A 7,232-nucleotide genomic window follows, 5' to 3' on the forward strand; every position below is an offset into this window, starting at 1 on the left:
CTTGCTCCCGGGATTGCCAAAGAAAAGGATATACATTTCCCAGCTAAACGCTGTAAGGTCTTCGTGTTTACATGCGTTTTCGAGAGAATATGCTTGACGAGCAATAAGTTACGCTTTTTGGAATCCAAAAGAATGAAAGCTTGGGCGACAGAGTCCACACCCCTACCTAAATAGGTTACAACCTGCGAGGGAACTAGTGTGGATTTTTTCAGGCCTATAAAGTAACCCAAAGCGACCAAAGTATAACATACAATAAAGATGGCAGAGGCAGCTCGTGAAAATGATCGTATTTCTTCTGAGGGTAACACCGCATAAGTAGAGGTTGTGGGTGACAGAAGAAGCTCACCTGTATGACGGTCATCAATATAAAGGGAACAAGGGATGGACAACGAGCGAAAGAAGTGAGCTGCTAAGAGTCCTGTTGACTGGTAAATGTAAGCAGATGATTTCCACCCAAATGGGAGAGTGTTGGAAGTAAAGAACCATCCACTCCATTGAAAACCAAAATAGGTTCTACTTTCGTGCGAAAGGAAGATGTGGTCATAACCTGATTTGTCATCACATACAGTTTGATGGATGGGATGCAGGAGATACATAGGGTATAAGGGAAGGGAGGGTATCTAATCGAAATGGAGTATCTTTGATCCATAAGTTGAGGAACCTGTTGTCATTACAAAGTCTTGGTTTAGATGGTTCTACTGTGAGAGGCATAACCAAATATGGTGGAGTAACTTCATTAACCCTGCCCCATAGGGAAATGGCACCAGAGGCTAAACGATCCAGAATCGTATCTGATATGAATTGAGCAAAGCCTTTACATGAAGGAAGATTGTAAAAAATTGTAGAAGGAGGTATAGCTGAATTATATAATTTCCCCCTGCATATTTTCCAGAGAATGGCTGGAAAAAATCATGTGCATCGACGAAGTTCTTTATCCAATTTAACACTGTTGGTGAGAAATCATATGGGGCAGTATTTGCTATTTGTTCCCAAACTGGAAGGTAGCTGTGAAGTTTACCAGCAATAAACTGTTGGGGATCTGGAAACACGAGGGTGGGAACATCTCCTAACTGTAAACCATGGATGACATCCTGGACAAATTTTTCTGAGATATGATTGTTATCTGGCAAAAGGGCGGAGCTCCAAGATATCCAGACGCTCGAGGTCATATGTAACCCAACCATGGTGAGAATGTGGAATAACAGAAGAAGGATCAAAGCCAGGCGTAACTTGCCAGGATGGTACAACATATTCTAATTTTGGCTGTTTAGATGGAGGCTATAAGCAATACACAGAAAAGGATAACATTAATTACCATGAAGGGAGAAAATTTAATGTAATACTTTTACGAATTACAAGTGGAATATGTCAACAAATAATATCTAATATCTATTAAATAGGCTTTGTTCAATTTGTTATGCATGTAGCAAATAAATTATTTCTTTGACGGTTGGGAAATATCTGGTTGTGATTTTCGAGGAAGATACGGGTAAGGGCGAAAACGGTTTTGGTTACGGAAGCAACGTGGAGCAATATGTCCTCTAATGCCACAGAGGTAACATGTAGGAATTGAAGGACGTGGGGCACGGTTTTGAAAGGTTGAGGAAGTAGTCCCAGGACTATGTGAGGTGGACTTGGAAGACCTCTTGAAGGTTTTCTCCACTTTAGCTAAGGTATCATAAACTTTGTTGTATTCATCATCCGCAAATAAAGTCATAAAATATGCATGGAATTCAGCCTTGGGTTTCTCAATCCTGTCACGCAAAGCAAGGAGAGCTACATTGAAGAAGGATGCTTTTGGGTGTGCTTTATCTTGAGCTTCTTTTGCCAGCATGTCAGCCATGGTTAAAGCTGTGTATTGGTCAAAATCAACCAGTTTCCTGGTGCCATAAACCGTTAAGGTTTTAATTCTAGTATCAATATCAGGTTTTTGATACTTCTCAAGTACAGCAATACGATTAGCTCAATCTGTAACAGTTTTTCCCTGAAAAGAAATGAATTTGCTATGAATAAGCAAAATAATATAGATTTGCCTTCATTCCCAGAGCCTCCAGATTAAAATCAAGTAAACAGACAGATAACAATTAATAATTAAGACAAATAAAGGGAAGAAAAGGAAAGAGGTGGAAGCCCTGGGAATGAAAGCAATAAAGCGTCAATGATCTGACTAGGGAATTAGACTCCCTTTTCAAAGCTAACAATCCAGGAGGAAATATTAGAGTAGAAAGAATCATAATAGTGAGAGAGTGTAACTGTAATATTAATGGAAAGAATTGAAAAATGATAACTAACAATTGATATACATATCCAAATAAGAGGCAGAATGCAATTGAATTAGAAGGCAAAATAACAAATTGTCTGACAAGTGAGAAATTTTGATATCATATCACGATAATGGATTGTAATAGTACTTATATCAGACATGATCAAAAGCCAAATGTCATTGCAAAGTATACAATAATCAAAGACCAGATGTTTAAATTATCTCATGGCAAATTTTATTGTAATCAAAAGCCAAATGTTGCTTAAATTATTTCATGGGAAATTATACCGTAATCAAAAAGCCAAATGTTGAAATTATCTCATGGCAAATTATACTGTAATGAAAGGCCAGATGTAGAAATTATCTCATGGCAAATTATATTTGAATCAAAAGTCAAATGTTGAAATTATCTCATGGCAAATTATATATTTGTAATCAAAGGCCAGATGTTGAAATTATCTCATGGCAAATTATATATTTGTAATCAAAGGCCAGATGTTGAAATTATCTCATGGCAAATTATAAAATTGTAATCAAAAGCCAAATGTTGAAATTATCTCATGGCAAATTATATTTCAATCAAAAGCCAAATGTTGAAATTATCTCATGGCAAATTATATTAATATTTCAATCAAAAGCCAAATGTTGAAAATTATCTAATGGCAAATATTGTAGTAAAATTAAACAAGATCAGAGGCCAATGATCAAGGAAGACTGTTGTTTAATGACAGCCAAATTGAAAGCTTGCTATAATCATTATAGCATTTATGAAGAAACTCTCACCTCAAGCGTACTTGACAATGTAAGATTTGTGGCTGTCGCCGAGGCCGAAGGAGTGGTCGCCGTTGTTGAACTAGTATTAGTAGAAGCAGTAGAACTCAAGCTCATCTGTGTATTAATAACAGGGTTGTTTCCAGATGTCGATGGAACATCAGAGCTTTGAGTTTGTGAATCGTCTGTATTGAATGTTGGAACTTGTTCTTGCAACATGTTGAGATGTAGTTCAATCAAAATCCTCATCTATGTTGTAGTGACTTGCGAGCCTGTTCTTATAAGAGCGCTGGTTGAGCCTGCTGTAAATAGTTTATCAATGTCTTCAGAAGTTAGAAAAGTTTCAGTCTCCTGTTCAACGTTTGTTATTCTATCCTCTATAGTATCGACCATGTCGATTACTTCGACCGTAGTTGCTTTGACTTCGGGAAAATTTTGTATTTGGTTTGTATTTTGATTTTTTTCCCAGCTTCCATGTTGTAACTTGTATTTTCCTCTGATAAAGCTTTCATATCTTCTGCTGAGGATTGCGTGGTTTCACTCTTGGTTTTACGACTTAACTTTTTTCCTTCCTCGAAGTGAGCTGAACAAATTAAGAGTAGAATTGAGTAGAACTTGAATTAAGCTTTGTGTTTCTCCTGAGAATATCTTCATACATCTTTCTGCAATTTATTTGTTAGCATTTTAATTATATACTGTCTGTACATGAAATGTATGATTTAACATTTTGGTAAATCTTTATTTACTAGCTTGTATTTTGAACTCTACCCTTTTCCATAGAAATATGATCATATAAAATATGATTAAAGTAATTACCTAAGTTACCCTTACAGAGACAGCCATAATGCAAAATTGCATCAGTTAAGACGTCGATGCGATGTGATGGACGCATTTCCTTAGTCATTTTCGAGAAATGATGCAAGAATGACCATAACCTCTTTAATTGTTCGCCATCCGACAACCCAAACTCATTAATTCGTATGGGGCTGAATTCAAGCTGTAACCAAATTTAACAATTCTTTCAGTGGCACAATTCTTGATATTGGTCTCGTGCATCCTTTTTTTATTTTTTTTTATTTTTCAAGCAATAATCTTCGTTAAGTTTCTATACATATGATTTACACAATACCTGGCAGGCAGCTTTGTGACCGTATATGTGGAAGGCTGGCACCGCAAAGGTAACCTTCGACAATATATCCGTTTGACCAGATGCCTAAAACAGAAGTACTCCAAGATAAGTTACCTAACATGTTATCCAAAAAGGTTACCATTTGGATGATTTAAATTAATCAATATGAACCTTCGTGCAGCTCATATTCCACCCCAATTCTTTTTTATTATTTTACATATGGGAAGATTAATAATAATAGGGTGTAGTAAAGGATATTGGCTTATATTTAGGAGTTTATCATTGTTTCATTACCCGTAAATGTTTGAACAGCAAACATCCAATATCATACATGATCTTAATGTTGAAGTGACTAGACTGACTTTTTTCAATGATATCTTTTAGCATCCAAACAGAATATGCTATCCTGTATAAAACAATGAAAATGTCTTATATTATATCTAAATTGACAAATGTTGCTTGTTAACAGCTACATGCAGAGTTTAAATCTAATCTGGTATGCCAGATCAGGATACTACACGTCACCCCCCCCCTCCCAAATCCTCATTTTACTGCATAAAATATCTGTGGTTACCTTTCACCATATTTCAAGTTTATAAACTGTTTTGGAAAACCATGCCTGCATGCTCTACCAAAAACGGCAGTCTCATCCAATGCTTTGAACTGTGTTTTTGACCTCAGCATGTCGCCAGCCTTGAAATCATTACAATCCTACGAGGGATAAAACTTTTTTTCCAGGAAATTATACTTGCCAACTAATATTGTAAAACGCAACATAATTGATAAAAACATTGCTTCCAACCTTGGATGATTTTGGTTGGGTAGAATATGTATCAACAAATTTGTCCACTTCGTTCTGGCTACAAAAAACTCTATTCCCCTGCAATGGTCCTCGAACGCTAGAACCTGTAGCTTTTTTACGGGATAGACCAAAACAGGCATCTAAAGACTCGATCAGTACACCTCCATCCTAAAAATATTTTGCAGAATGACATGATCAACAAACAGATTTAAATAATGGAATTTCTTATTCAATCATAGTAATTGAAAAATAATGAAATAATTAACTTTGTAAATATACTAAAACTAAAAGTTGTCTCAGTTTTTATTCACCAATATTCACTTCGTCTTTGGAAAATAATTGTTAATTAGTAGACATTAGTTGCATTTTATGAATAGCAATATTTACATTAAACATACCACAGGACAAGCAGGGCAAACATTTCCACAGTCTCGCTCTGGACAAAGAACTTGAAGAGTCCTTAGTTCATGCTTCATAAACCTGAAATAAATTACAGTAGAGTACAGTATTGTGCCTAATTAGTCATACCGTAATTTCTCTGTCTAACTCTTATCTAATTGTCCAAACCTTCCATTTCAGAACTGTGCTATATATATATATATATACCGGCCTGCACATTCCTCAAAGCAGTCAATGATGAAGGGGTATACATCTTCTATAAAACAATGGAAATTATACAAATGAAGCACAGTAAATTAATTTAATTTTTAAATCTCTCATCACTTTTCTGTCACCTTCAAATAGTTTACTAATTAATCCAACATAATACAGACTATGATTCAGAAACAACTTACAATGACATATTTTGGAATTTTGAAATTTAAAGCTTTACAGAAATCATTGGCTGATACTTGGCACTCCAAAAGCAAAGCTTCCATCCAGTCTAGAAGATCAAAAGTTAGTGCCATATTTGGATGCTTTGAACTTGTTGGCCATAGATGTAATCTTGCCAGGGTAATAGGAAAAGCTTCGCAAGGACAAGACATAACACCAAGTTCATGTCTCCTACCTACAAATACATGTAAAGTACAACACTACCATATAACCCAAGTATGGATTAATTTCCAAATGTACACAACTCAATGTGAATGAACATTGAGTGTGTAGTAATAGTATAGTCTTCCTTTGTCAGTTACTTTGTGGACAACCATTTACGGAATACAAAGTTTGATTTTAGTTACATGTTAGGTCTCTTCCTTTCAGGTACACTATTGATATTGGATAAATTTACTAAAATTAACTTACCATCATCACTAATAGCAATTATTGCTTTTGTTTCCATAGCCAAACAGGAATGCCATGGACGACGATTTACAATTCTATCTGCAATTGTGATTGGTAAAAACATTCCATCCTACAGAAAATTAGAAAAAATGTCTACAGTTATTACTAGACACAGTTCATAATGTATAACTAATTTAATTTTTAATTCTAAGTAAACTTTAGAGATAATTGGGTCAATGATGCAGGGATATATTTTGACAGGTGACCAGTATGGAGTTATGACAATGGTTTGTATAAAGTAACCTGAGGTACTGTAAGTTTTCATGCCAATCTGGCTAGCATATATATATATATATACTTGCTTAAATGGCATTCATGTTACTTAACCCATTAAGCTGTAGTGTACTTAAATGCAACCTACTTTAATTTTTACTCTGTCTAACACCAGACAATTTTACTAGTCAATGGGAGAGTCTTGCAACTCAATGGGCTATGAAATTGAAAATCTATCATTTCTATTCCCTTCTTTGGCAGCATGATCCTGTCTCTTGCTGACATGGACTTATTATTTATTTAGCTTTGCCTAGTAAAAAACATATACTAATACAGAGGTGCAACAATACAAATACAAGCTACATAACAAGAGGTGAGGACACCACAACAGTTTACACCAGTTACTGTGGGCCCTTAAAGTGGGAAAATGCATTAGCCTGGAATCGAACCCGGGTCTCCCGCATGGCAGGTGAGAATTCTACCACTGAACCACCAATGCTTTGTTTCCTATGAACTATGTGGTATTCTGTAGTGACACATGTATACACCTAAATTCGGCATATAATTTACACCATGGTTACAGGTTTGACAATAGGGTTGGGTGTAGGTTAGTTTTTGTATGAGTATATTTTTAACAGTGGCGAAGCCAGCCTGCCGATTTAGTCCTGCTATGCAAATATTTTTGTGTTCATACACCGTAAAAACAATCAATTTCTAAAGAAATTAAAAATGATAATCATTTAAAATTTGCATAGCAGGACTAAATCGTT

The 7,232-nt window shown here is 35.4% G+C and overlaps 1 non-coding gene across 1 annotated transcript; it reads right to left on the reverse strand.

Moving 5' to 3' along the window:
- Positions 1–6,890: 6,890 nt before the first annotated feature.
- On the reverse strand, positions 6,891–6,961 carry Trnag-gcc. Its single transcript has one exon. It is a non-coding gene; the product is annotated as a tRNA-Gly (tRNA).
- Positions 6,962–7,232: the final 271 nt, after the last annotated feature.

Source organism: Dendronephthya gigantea, unplaced genomic scaffold (genome assembly GCF_004324835.1).
Source record: "Dendronephthya gigantea isolate DGI-Jeju-01 unplaced genomic scaffold, DenGig_1.0 000066F, whole genome shotgun sequence".
Taxonomy (NCBI): domain Eukaryota; kingdom Metazoa; phylum Cnidaria; class Anthozoa; order Malacalcyonacea; family Nephtheidae; genus Dendronephthya; species Dendronephthya gigantea.